The sequence below is a fragment of the Malus domestica genome, chromosome 04 (assembly GCF_042453785.1).
Source record: "Malus domestica chromosome 04, GDT2T_hap1".
Lineage (NCBI taxonomy): Eukaryota > Viridiplantae > Streptophyta > Magnoliopsida > Rosales > Rosaceae > Malus > Malus domestica.
Window position 1 is genome coordinate 25,189,533 of NC_091664.1, and position 14,587 is coordinate 25,204,119.

The 14,587-nt window shown below is 36.0% G+C and overlaps 1 long non-coding RNA gene across 1 annotated transcript; it reads left to right on the forward strand.

The window, feature by feature from the left end:
- Nucleotides 1-9,129: 9,129 nt before the first annotated feature.
- LOC103433721 (uncharacterized) lies at nt 9,130-10,519 on the forward strand. The gene is made up of 2 exons (XR_011580163.1): nt 9,130-9,827; nt 9,936-10,519. It is a non-coding gene; the product is annotated as an uncharacterized lncRNA (long non-coding RNA).
- Nucleotides 10,520-14,587: the final 4,068 nt, after the last annotated feature.

Sequence of the window (14,587 nt, forward strand, 5' to 3'; positions counted from 1 at the left end):
ATCAATTGCCAAAAATTAATAAGGATGTGTGAGAAGTAAAAATAGGGGTGAGAATAACACTATCATTTTCTTATTTGTATGAATTCTCGGATGGTGGATATGAGAAATTCTACTTTGACCAATATAATCATATGATCATTTCTTTTTAGGTATTGAGGAATGAACTAAGCCTCATAATGGACTAGCAATAATGTGGTTCAAATTCGTCTTTGATGAGAATCAAACTTGAGATATCTCACTTATTAGTCAAGAAAAATACTTTTAGATTGTAGTACTAAGTGACGCTTTTGTCTTAGTTTTTAAATTGAATGAATTAAGGGAGAATTAAAGAAATGTGCAAAGTGTGAAAAATCACTTAACAAAAAGAACCCAACGAAAAAGGCCAATTGGTAAAATGGAAAGTATCAAGGACGGGGTAGTTTGGTCATTTAAGATGGAAAAGGAGACTGTGTACGGGGAAGGACGGTAAGGACGGAAGTAATTAAGGGAAAGTAGGCTAGGGTACTTTCGGAATTGAAAAAGTCGTTTTCTTGTAGCAAAAAGTAGCTTATTTGGTGGAGGACCTATGTGAGGAAGGACAGATTCAAGTGCGGACAGTACGAACAACCTGACAAAACAAATATATAAAAATTATATTAAAAAAATAAAAATAAAAATAATTAAAAAATACAGCAAATAGAATTAAGATATTCGGAATTTCGGAGTAGATATTGCCGTACTTATATAGTCCCATTTAAGTAGTACCAACCTTACTCAAGTAGAACGGTTGGAGATACAAAAATCAGAATTATATGAAAATAATTAAATATATAATTAAAAAATAAAAAATAAAAAGTTCCAATTGGACGAGGAGCGTTTTTTCAGTTACTGTTCGGGAAGGTTGCGACTCATACAGGGCTACCTGGGATTCGACATTTGTGTTCCCAAAATGCCCTTTCGAATTTCAAAATTTACCACCATCCCATTCTTCTTGGGGACACCGTTGGTTTTGTGCATGTAAAAGAGCTGTAGCTATTGCTAGTGCAATCACTATTTGACATTATTTTATGGTTAAAATTAAACGATAGGTGTGGTTCACTCCTAGGGTTGGTTTGGTATTGCTGTGCTATGAGAAAAAACTATTTCTGTTATGCTGGGAGAATAAGCTCTTTTTTGTTGCTTCATGTTTTCAGCTTTTTTTTTTTTCACCCAAAACTGTGAAAATAAGCTATTTTTAAGTGTTTACCAAACATCTTTTTAAGCTCAGTTTTTTTTGTACCCACTTTTTATAATAGCACCTCAGTACCAAATCAGTACTTAATCACTCATTATTAGGTATTTGATTTTACAAAAGGTTTCGGTTAATAAGAGTGGAATCATACACTTATATGTCGTATTTTATTTTCTCGATTCCTTGATGTGAGATTTATATTCCACAAACATTTGTTCATTCTGTTTATCATTTAAAAAAAATTACCTCTTAAAAATATTAAATTATTTTAATTGTTTAATCATTCATATGTGTCGAATAAGTCTTAGACAATAATAACAAGTAACGTTGTGAAACGTTAATTTGTTTACTTCACATTGAGTTATTAATATCTTTAAGTGTTTCCAAATCAAATAAAACTTTCGGAATGCAATCTTTATATAAAAAAAATGGTACGGATGATAACGTGAATAAAAAGTCACGATATGCAAGGAAGGTTGCTACTCATGCGGCGTTATGCAGGCATCTTCCAGCTTGTACAATACCTTGTGTTCACAAAAAAACCCCCTCTGTTTATCTGATATTACAATCATGCCATACTTCTAGGAAATGCTGTTAACTTTGGAGCATCTCCAGCAGTCTGCAGTCAGCAGTCACTCAATTGCAAAGAAGAAAATTAATAAAAATGATTTAAAATTTTTGAATTTTAAAGAAAATGATAAAAATATATTTTAAGTGAATAGTATCAGGAGTGACTTTTTAGAGTAAAAATGTAATTTTTCGTTAAAATAAACAGTATCAAAAATATTTTGTTAAAACTTTTATTGCAAGGGCAATTGGGTAACTTCCTTAGCCAAAAAATCATCTCCAATGGGAAAAAAAATGTAAGCAATTGCAAGGACGGGAGGAGCCCTTGTGACTACTCTGCCTCCTGAAGCTGGGACTTGCACTCGCATGAAGCCTATTAGACAATGGGCCCCCCCACGTGAAGCCCAACAAAGATGAATCAGCTAAAATTTGATTCTTTACAGCCGTTGGATTTCTAAAACTCTATTGATCAGGACCGTTGGTTAAAAAAATTGAAAATTTGGCTAATGCATCACGTGGCGCTTTGTGAAACCTCTGATTTTACAAAATTGAAAAATTGACCGTCAAGATTAATCTAACTCTAAAAAATCTAAAAACAATTACCAAAAAAAATTATTGAAAATTTTCAAAAAACTTACAAAGTTCACACTTAAAAATCTTACAAAATTCAACACACTTGCCTTCCACAAACGTGTGAAAATGCTCTTAGAATGGCAGAATTGCAACTGATCTAGTCTTACATTCCTGATCGATTCAGTTATGTTTATTCGGATCATATCTTGCACAACTTGTGTCTGATATGAGAGATCTGAGGAAAGTATTTAAGAAGAAAGAAAAGATACATTGAGGGTGGATTGGAGGAGAAGAAAGTATTATATGAATAAAGAAATAATACAGAATATTATTGTATGCTCTTTCAGATAACAAATAATATTGCAGGATGAATCATCTAGCTAACCTAATAACCCATCCATGTGTTGGTTGAGCTGGTCAAAATTGAATGCATTTGTTTATATTCTTGCCTTTATGAACGTGAAAGTTGATTTCAAAGTAGTTTCTCAAGTGATAGATTGTTTAGGTAATTAAGATTTTTCACTTACGTTTTACGTTCAAACTCACTTCCTTCTTACATTAGTTTATGGGCTCCTTTCTTGAAAAAAAACCAAGGTTGTTATCGGCACTCAAAAAACGTTATTAGGAAGTTTTCCGAAGTAAAAAGCTCAATCGTTTTTCTTATGGAATAAGGAAAATGTGAATACGTAGTTAAGCATAGGGGTGTAACTCGAACAGCCTCAAAGCAATCCGAAATTTTGTAAATGTATGACATGAAAAACACTATGCTTAGAGTACATTGTTGGTACATGAAATGATTATCGTCCGTGACAAGTGCTGGTTGGCAATGTTTTTATCATTATCAATCACTTCACCCATAATATTAATCTAAATTTATGCATTTATAGCAGCTGTGTGTCATTTAGGTATGTCTCTCTCTCCCCACCAGAAGCATAACAAGCTCTACTTGAATTAAACAAAATAATACAGACGAATTAAGAAGGGCAATAGATAATTCAAACTGTTTATGTCATCAATCTAAAAAATTAATTGGGTTGATTTTTGACATATTGATCTTCAAAAGGTGATTTGGAAAATTGACGAATTTCATCACTAAACAAAATGCAGGAGCGTAAAAAAAATGAGAAGGTCCAAACAAGAAAGTTACTAGCATGTCCGCTTAAAATCTACAAATTTACGTACTTTTCTACATTCAGAAATGAATGAATCGTCCAGTTTGTTATGTATTTGAGGCTGTATACTTTTCAAAACCCCTTTCTAATTAAGCTTGTTGCTTATTTGACTCCTAACATGTTCCTGAGCATATAGAACTTATCCTTTAGCAACGCTTTTGTGAATATATCTGCCAATTTCTCCTCATATTTGCAATACATCAAATTAATGATGCTTGACTGCAAAACCTCTATAATGTAGTGATATCTTTTGCAAATGTGTTTTGATCTTTAAGGGTGCGTTTGGTACGCGGGACGGGACGGAACGGGACGAGGCGTTCCGTCCCGCGTTTGGTACGTCAAAAATGGGTGGAACGCGCTATTCCACAGGACAGAACTTGGGTGTTTTTGCGTCCCGCCTCATCCCTCCGGAACGGGTTGTTCCACGTATGTGGAACACAAAAATTCCACTGTCTACCCTCCCTCTCTCTCCTGCAGCCTCCCTCTCCCGTACCTTCGTTACCCTTCCTCTCTCCTGTAGCCTCCTCCTCCACCACAAACCCAGCAACCCAAATGAATTCGAGCTCGATTTCGGGCTTTCCGGGCTGAGTCGGCTCTCTCTTCCTCTTCTCTTCTATTTCTTTCGTCGGCTCTCTCTCTCTTAACTGAACAAAAATGGACAATAAGCTCAGGAGCTTACCTCACGTGCCAAGGAAACATATTTTATAGGAACCCCATCAAGCATGCCTGTAGAAATCAAGCTCCTAACATTCGACGGGAAGCTGAAAGCTTGAAAGCCTGAAAGCAGCAGCTCCACGCCCACCTTCCAATGGCTTCCGTCAACCCCTGTTGCTCCTCAATGGCTCTTTCCCCTTCTCCGTAAGCCCCCACCCCCTCTCTCTCTCTCTGGGTTTAAAATTTGTATTATCCGTTTGTTGATTTGAATAATCACAGTGATCTGAAATGTTAATCCTGAAATTGTGAGAGATAAATCGAGGTTTTTCATGTTTTGGAATTGAGGCATTGTGTGTGTAATGTGTGTTTAATGTTAAATCTTCAAATGGAGGAGGTAAATTGATATTACGCTAAACCAGGTAGTGGATGGAAATTGGGAATCCACATTGACCTCCCTTAGCCTTTTCATATCGTTGGTTTTAAATTGGGGAAAAATAGTTTGATTTACTGGAATTGAAGAGAAAGATAATGAAATGAAGAGAAAGTATGAGTTTGATTTACTGGGTTTGATTTTTACTGGGAGATCTGAGCATGCGGGAGAGAGAGAGAGAGAGTCAAATGGAAGAAGAGAAAGCAGAGAAACGGGAGAGAGAGAGTCAAATAAAAAGGGTAAGTTAGTCATTTAATCCAGTTTCGTTCTGTTCCATCTTGCCAGTACCAAACATGACATGAATCTTTGTTCCGTTCCGTCTCGTTCCGTCCCGTCTGCGTACCAAACGCTACCTAATGGAACTGAATTCCTAGTCATGGCAATTGTAGAAGTATTATCACAATAAAGATAAGTAGCTTCAGCTTGTTCCTCTCAAAAAATTTAGAGATAGCCCACTAGTCCACTCTTAACCACACTGATACTATTTTAATTTATTTGCTCATTAAAAAGTGTTGTCTTGATGGTATTGAAAGTGAAACTGTACACTTGTATTGTATTTTCTCAATTTCTCGACGTGAGATTTATATTCAACAAAAATATTTATTCATTCTCTTTATCATCGTTAAAATACCTCTTAAAAAAATTCATTTATTTTAGTCGTTTAGTCTTATAACCAAAGTGTTTCCAAATAAAAATTTTAAAAAAATTAAAAAAAAAACTTTGAATGCAATCTTTATACGGTAAGGTTGGTAAAGTGAATAAAGAGTTACGATATGTAAGGAAGGCTGCGACTCATACAGCGTTATGTAGGGCATCATCTTCCACTTTGTACAGTACTTTATTGTTCCCAAAATGCCCCTCTATTTTTTCTGATATTACAATCATGCCATTTTTCTAGGAAATGCTTTCATTTTGGATGGCATATTCGTGGCTAATCTGGTTTTAAATTCCTGATCGATTCAGATTATATTTATTCGGATGTACAAACTCTTTCTTATATGACCTGAAAAAAGTATTTAAGAAAAAAAGAAAAGATAAAATTTAGGGTGGGGTGGGGTGGAGTGGAGTGGAGCACAAGAAAGTATTTATGAATTAAGAAATAATACATAATATTATTGTATGCTTTTTCTGGGTAAAATTATATTGCAGGATGATTCATACTGGTTAACCTAATAATCCATTCATGTGTTCAATTCTTAATGTTGATGAATCGCACGACGATGATAAGGAGATTTTTATATGCCTTTGTGAGTTTTCAGCCCCTAAAAGAATGGATTGCCAGGTCAAAACCCTAACTAATCTTTTCTTTTCTTTTTTCAAACTAAAGAATGAACAAATAACCCAACCATGTGTAGGTTGAGCTGGCCAGAACTTAAATTATTGAATTCCATTTGTTTATATTCTTGCCTTTAAATTTTTGGAAAACTAATGAAAATGTTTTGAAAACTTTGAGTTTTAATGATAATGACAAAATAAAGGGTAAAGTGAATAGTTCCATGATTGATTTTTTATTGTAAAAATATGGTTTTTCGTTAAAGTGAACAGTACCAAGAGATTTTCGTTAAAATTCCCTTAAATTTTGGTGAACATGGAAGTATTGGCGGAGGGACCAAGGCTCTAAGACTGCCTAGGTCCATCTTGACATTTTTTAAATAATGAAGTTATTGTCGAGCATCTTAGTTGGTTTTGCTCAAAATCATTTTTTCTCAAACTTCTTTATGTCTGCTTATTATTTTATTTTATTTGGTAAGGCTAGAAAAATTAAATTTGTAGACGAAATTTGCAAATTAAATTATGTGTCACCAATAAAAATGAGCACATCTATCAATGCTTAGGTAAATGTAATGCTAGAGAGACAAAATTTATAGATAAAATTTACAAACTAAATTATTTGTCACCAATAAGAATGAGTACATTTATTAATGTTTAAGTAATAACTCAATCATTAATTTTTATGTCATTTAATTTACAAAATTATGCCCATCCAACAATTATAAAAATATTATTGATATCGCTAATACAAGTTCCAGGAGGATCCTCTCTGAATCCTCTTTGTGAGGATCCTAGGGATCTTCAAATTGTGTCTGTTCACCTTATATCGTGCGGTTGGTTTTCGTCAGACACTATTCATATTTAATTTAAAATAATTTCTGATCGCACGATGTACGATGAACGGACACAATTTGAGAATCTCCATGATCTTCACAAAGAAGATCCGGAGAGGATCCTCATTCATACAAGTTAACAAGGAGTTAGTTTCACATTAAAAAAAAAAGGATAAAAATGAAAAGTCTTGCACGGTGCTTGATGCAGCCAGGTTCAAACCAGAGCTATCTTTCTTGAAATTTTATACATTTTATTATCCAAATTTTCAAATGTTAAAAAATAAAAAACTGCAAAGTCTTGTAAATCTCTTATGTTCTCTATAACTTTTATTGTTTGTTCTCTATCATACATCTTAGTGTTAAAGTTCGTAACTTATATTTTTAGAGAAGCAAATTTTGTTGCTGATGCTATTGCGCATGTCGGCCTTTTTATTGATAACCCTCACTTATGGGACTTCTGTTTGCCCCATGAGGCTTTGACCGTCCTTAGATTAGACACTTGGGCGTCTGGTTGTGCTAGAGGTTTTTGTCTTTAATAAATTATTTGTTTATTAAAAAACAAAAAGATAGGTAATATTATTAAGGGAACTTTAACGAAAACCTTTCGGTACTGTTCACTTTAACGAAAAACCACATTTTTACACTAAAAAGTCAATCCTGGTACTATTCACTTTACCATTTATTTTGTCCTTATCGTTCAAACTCAAAGTTTTCAAGCCATTTTCATTAGTTTTCCTTATTATTATTAATGCATATATTATTTTGGATATATATATATATATAGGGTTGAGGTTATATATATATATATATATATATATATATATATATATATATATATATATCTACACATATTATTGTTTGATTAGTATATAAATGTTGGTTTTTTATTTTTAACATTGTGCAAGGTCCTTCCTAACACTAAATTCTAGCTTTGCAAGTGATAGATTACCCAGGTAATTAAAGTTTCTCTCTTTAGCTCACTATGTTTTGTGTTCAAAACTCTCTTTCTCCTTGCATTTGTTTACGGGCTTCTTTCTGAGAATAAGAAAAATGTGAATACATAGTTTTTACATAAGGATGTAACTCGAACAGGCTCAAAGCAATCAGAAAATTTTAGGGGATATTTTCATTTTCCAATTAAAAAAAAACTGAAAATAATTACAAAAGAAGTTTGTATTTCTCGTTTTTTTTAATCGAAAATTAAAAATTAAAAAGATTATGAATCTTTAATGTGCATGCCATGATGAACCCTAGAGAGTGATAAAAGGCAGGACTTTGGTGAGATGTTCAGTACGGTACCGTTTGGTACGCAGACGGGACGGAACCGGACGGGACGGGACAGGACGGGACGGAACAGAACGAAATGGAGGTTCGTGTTATGTTTGGTATGCATAGGATGAAACGGTTCGGATTTCGTGTTAAATGACTAACTTAGCCTTGTTTGTACACCTTCTTCCCTCCGACCCACCAAACTGTTTCACTCTCTCTCTCCCCAACCTCCCTCTCCAAATCGGGCGACTCCGTCCTAATCCAATGGTCCGGCGCCCTCCTGACTCGACTGGCTCGACATCTACTCGGCCCCTTCCTCCCACCACGACAACTTTATAGACTATAAGTTCCTCTCCTCCACCCCCACATGGAAATCTGGGTTGAGCTCCATTTCCCTCCCTCTGGTCAATCTCCGATTCAACTACTTCTTCCGGATTTTCAGCTGGAAAGAGTCCGAGGTCGACCCCAACCACCTCAACCAGGACCACAACCCCCTCCCCGGCATCGCCCACCTACTCGCCACCTCAGATGACGAGCTTAGCTTCGAATCGGGTCGTGTTCCGGATCAGATCCACCTCGCTTACACGGACGGAGATGACGAGATGCGGGTCATGTTTGTGACGCCAGACAGCGCCGGAGAAGAAGAGGGTTTGCTATGGTGACGTCGTCGTCGTCGGATGGGTTTTCTGGGATTGGGTTAGCAGTTGGGTTACTGGGTTTGTGGTGGAGGAAGAAGAGGGCTACGGGAGAGACAAGGGTAGAAGAGAGGGAGGTTACGGGAGAGAAAGTGAGGTAGACAATGTAATTAATGAAAAATAAGAGGGGTATTGTTGTCCAAAAAAATATAATTTTGTGTCCCACGGGATGGAAAAACCTGTTCCAGGGAGGGGAGGGGGAACCAAAATCTAACCCATTTTCATTCTGTGGGACACGCGTTCCACATAATTTTAGCGCACCAACACGTCCGTCCCACTCTGTTCCGTCCTATCCCACGTACCAAATGCACCCTACAGTACATTGTCGGTACATGAAATGATTATCGTCCGTGACGAATGCTGGTTGACAATGTTATTATCACTATCAGTCACTTCCCATTAGTACCCCATAATAATTAATCTAAATTTATGGTTAGCAATTGTGTGAGATCATTTAGGTATGTGTCTTTTTCTCCACCAGAAGCATAACAAGCTCAACCTGAACCAAACAAAATAATAATGACCCGACGTTGAAGGACAAATTGGTGTGGCCTTTCGTGAAAAAAGAGAATTTATTCGGTCAAGTCTGAATATCATTGGGCTTAACCAGGACTCGGCAACAAAGAAATGGTCACCCTCATAGGTCTGCCTTCATCCCAAAACATTTATGGAAGTGTGTATGGAAGCTTAAGGTACCGCAAAAAATAAGATGCTTTATGTGGAAGACCTTACAGGAGGCAGTGGCAAATAAGGCTAATTTGTTTAAGCGCCGATCTTCTCCTTCACCAATCTGCCCTTTTTGCAACTCGAAGGAAGAATCAATGATACATCTTTTTCTTCAATGCCCGTGGGTGGAGAAGGTGTGGCACGGGAGAATGTTGACAAGAGGCTTACGCAGGGGGGAGGTTACATCTTGGGCGAATTGGTTGGGTGTTATTCCTGATTCGGTAAATGGACAGACTAGTGCAAGGAGCAGCTTGCTTTCATATGTTGCTATCACTTGTTGGCACATATGGAAGGCAAGATGCAACTTCCTCTTCAATCAACAATCCATCTTTCCACGGCAGATTATTGCAGCTATCACCCATTCGGTGGTTGCTTTTAAGGAAACTAATCAGACCCTGTCCATTAGCTTGTCGATCTTTGTCCCAGGTACAGTTTCTGATGTCCTTTGGTCTCCACCTTGTACGGGATTCATTAAAATTAATATGGATGCCAGCTGATTATGGAGCTGGGGTTCGGGTTTTGTGGGTGTGGTAGCTCATGATGAAGTGGGCAGGTTTGTGGCAGCGGTCAGATATAAGGTGACAACCTCTACTGCGGCGGCGGAAGCATTGGCTGTGCTACATGGGTGTGAGTTAGGAAGAAATATGGGATGGAATTATGTCATCGTGGAATCTGACTTTCTGAAATCTATTTCCTGTCTTCTAGATTTGGCTACGATGGGCAGTTGGGAAGCTTTCCCAATTCTAGCGCGGAGCAAAGGAATGGGGGAGGCTTTTAATGACTGCCGCTGGTGTTCAGTTTCAAGATCGGTCAATATGGCTGCAGATCTTTTGGCGTCGCGGCAAAGTAGGGAGGTATGTGATAATGTTTGTGATAATGTTTGGGTTTATAGACCCTCATGCTCCCTTGTGTATGTTTTGTGTAATGATGGTCTTCATTGTCCCCCTTAATCTCTTCTTGGTAGTACAAGGAGTGACACTTTTAGCATTAGATGCAGTGTCGTTTGTACCTCCTTGTACTACTTCTCTCTAGTTGCTGTTATTTGCTTTTGCCTCGGGGTAGGCTTCTTTGTATCTTTGGCATTTTTGCCTGAATAATATATTATCTCGTTCGCCAAAGCATCTTTGCCTTGATAATATATTATCTCATTCGCCAAAAAAAAAAACAAAATAATAATGATAGATGATTCAAACTGTTTATTTTCTGGGTCGGCTTTTAAATATCATTTATGTAAAAACTTAATTACATATGAAATCATTTTATCATCTGACAATTTTCAATAAATAAATGAATCCATGTTATTTAATTAAACACTAAAAACTCATACTGTTGAAGAACTTCTATGTAATTTGATTGATTTTTTACATGATTGATCTTCAAAAGGCAGTTTGGAAAATGGACGAACTCGATTACTAAACAAGATGCAGGAGGTTAAAAAGATGCAGGAGCGTAAAAATGAAATGAGAAGGTCCAAACAAGAAAGTTACTAACATCTCCGCTTAAAATATGCAAATTTGTCAGTACAGTACTACGACATAGTGATATTCATCTTTACTTTAGTAAGAGTCTTAGGTTTGATTATCGCCAAAGACGAATTTGAACCATATTACTGTTAGCCCATTGTGAGGCTAAGCACATCTATTTCTCTTAGTGTAGATAATATCGATTGTTCAAAAAAAAAAATCTGTAAATTTACATACTTATCTACACTCAAAAATGAAAGAATCCTTATTTAATTGGAAGTTTTAACGAAACATTCTTGATATTATTTACTTTTAACAAAAAAATCATATTTTTACATTTCCGTGGTACTATTCACTACATCTTCATTTGTCTTTTTTCATTAAAACTAAATTTTTTTTTAAATTTTTCGTTAGTTTTCCTTATTTAATTAGCTTACCTAGAGAAAACGTGCGTTTTATCTCTCTACAAGTCTTTAACATTGATTTTGTTGGTGAAATATTCAATGTCACTTTCCAAGCTATGCTTTTTTCTTTTTTTTTTCTTTATTATTATTATTATTATTTATGGACTTTCCATGCTATGCTAACAATGAATATATGCAAGTCCAAGCTTTCGGCGGAGAGAGGGGAAAAAGCGAACATCCCGTATGCTATCCCTTTCTCTCAGTTCTCGCTGTCCCTCCTCTCTTCCTCCCGTCCCCCGTATCATCATTTCCCACATCCTTTGCTACAACATCCCAGCCCCTCTCATTTATTCTTTTTTTTTTTTGGCCTTGGACAACAAGTTCCGTCCATGCTTTTTTTAAATGCGAATTTTTCAGAAGAGAATTTTGAACTTCAGTTCGGGTCCTCGTACTGCCACCTTCCATCGCAATTGTTCCGCTGGTTACTGACTTTATCGGCATCAGAGCTCCATCCTGAAGCTCTTCGGGTGACGGCTATTTGATCAGACTTATGGTGTTCATCATGAAGGCTAGGGTTTTGAGAGAAATCTTTGGAGTCGGTTGTGGTATCTCATGTTTTCGTGTTCAAGGTCTGAAGCTCCCGTGGATTTGCAATTCTAGTGATGGTTTTGGCGACCTTGGTGTTGGCTGCTGGTTTCCAAACCGCATGTCTTTAATCTTAATCTTTTTAAACAAAAGTAAAAATCGTAGTCCGATATAGCTAGCAAGGTATCTTCTCCACGTCGATTTGTACTTCTGTGATACAGTCAGAGGCTTAGGGTCACAAAATCCATATATTTAATTAATTAAATCAAACGAAGATATATGGTTTGAAATTGCTTTCAGTATAATTTAATTAATTAAATCAAATGAAGATATATAGTTTGAATTGCTGACCAATTCGCTTTCAATATAATATTTCACCAGTTGAGAATGGAAAGCATACATTGAATGGAAACAACTGGAACAAACATTTCCAAATGAATCAACATATCATTAGCTACATGATTAGAAAATTTTAGAGATGATAGACTTGAATAAGATTATTCACTAACGGCATTAAGGAAAATGGATGAAAACTTCCTTATTTTGTTCAAATCGAAGGCTACTAATGAATAAAATATATCCTATTAATCCGTCTAAAGGGACAACTTTTCTTGGACAAAATAAGAAAATTGTCGTTCATTTTGTACTTCATAATACCTTTAATATAGCAAATAACCATACCCAAGTCAATTCTCTCTTATAAACGAAGCCATGAATACATTTCACCACCTATAATTCGTTAAGTATAATAAGGGGTTCATTACGAAAAACTTCAGTGCCATTAGAATAAAACTGTCACTATATATTGTGTATTCTTGAACAGATATATCTCCCCTGCCTCTATCGCACTATCCATTTGACATAAATTATTACGCAATAACCAAGAAGTGAGATAAGGACATGCATAGGTGTTTTTATTTGGCGATCAAAGAGGAAGACTTGGTTATATTGATTCCAATATATGAGATTTTATATGGAGATTAGGATTCAAAAGTGTTAAATACAAGTTTTTTTAAAATAGAAACATAGCATGAAGCGCGCAAAAAAAAAAAATCAGTAAATAACTTAGCCATTTGCTCAAACACTTGTGTTAATAGCTATCGAAATATGTTGAAGCCATCTGATGAGTGATAAAGAGAATTTGTAGAGTATTGTCGATGCAACCTGTCGAGATATGTCTAGCATACATTACATCAAACACTTGGTAGGTACAAAAGAGACCTACCAAATATTCGGAGATTCCTTAAAAAGACCTTTACATGTATATTTCCCAAAACTTTGGATGATCCTGAGACCACCTTGATCCCAATGTCCATCCACTCCAGATAAAAAGTTGGTTGTGTATGTACTCAATGTCATACACGACGTGATTGAATTGTTTTGGAAAAGTCTAGTTTACCATCAATTTCATATCCTTGAGCGTGAATCCATCAAATACTTTCAACTTTAGGGTTTAGGCTTTAAGGTTTGGGTCCAATGTTATACAAAAAAATTAATATAAGTTACGTGAACAATTCAGACATGCATCCATGCATGTTAATCATGCTTTGCGAAAAGGTCTGCTCTTCACTCCTTATTTCAGATGATTAAAATGGTTTTATTCTTTTATGTTAACTATTAGTCAAGCAACCTTTTTCCTTAAACTTTGAAGCCTCAAAGAAAAACGGTAAGGGTAGAAAATTCTCCTACAAAGAATATGATCATTTGTCAACGGTCACTTGCACTCGATAATTCTTTCTATTTTCCTTGAGGAAGTTCATTGCATGCTCAAACCCTAGTTTTTGTGGTGTCGTCCAAATAAATGTTTATTATGTGTTTAAAAAGTACAATATATCTATTTAACAGATGATCTACATGTGATTAAATTGTGTATGAAGAGAATTTCTCATTTTCAAGAAAGAAAACAATTTACATGACACAATTTCACGGTCATATGGTGTAAGAAAATGACATTTAAACCAAAATTTACACATCTTTATTTTATTGGCACAACCACCGTACGATGTATCTATGTGTTTGGACCCAAATTTACACCATCGGCCCGTGCAATCAAGGCCGTTGAGTGAGCATAGCTCTCAATCGTTGGATGACAAAGTGAAGATAATTTTTATCATTATTAAAGGATAATATTATGATTTTAATCATGATGTTATCTCTTAATAATATATTAAATTATTATTTGATTATATCTCAATTGCCTTTGGATGAGATGTTGGTTTTGGCCACGTGATTATGTTTTTTGGGATTAGACTCTATCTTATTTTGCGTGCATAGCTGCACTTGGAAGCAAAGTGGTGGACATAAAGTTCTAATTGGACTAGGAGATAGTCCACGGTTTCTTTTGAGGCATGCAAAGGTGTTTGGGCCCAAAATATTAATTTGGGCCGAGGGTAGGATCACTCTCGGCCCGGGAGGCCGATCGGCTAGTGGGCTTCCCAGCCTAGGGCGGTTAGGTCAGAACGCCAGCTGAGTCCTAGTACAATGAGGAGTCTCGACGAGATCAATAATCCAGAAGACAAATCCGGCTCAGTTAAGGACTAGATTCATAGTCCTAGTAAAGATAGGACTGGTCGAGGTGACGTTGATCCGGAGAGGAAAACCTAGTCCGAATAGGATTCTAACTCAGACTTAAGGACCAGTGCTATAAATAGGGGAAGCTGTGCACCAGGAGAAGCCCCTGGAAATCAATACAAAATTGCCCTGCGCAAATTCTTACAACTTGTGATTTTTCTTT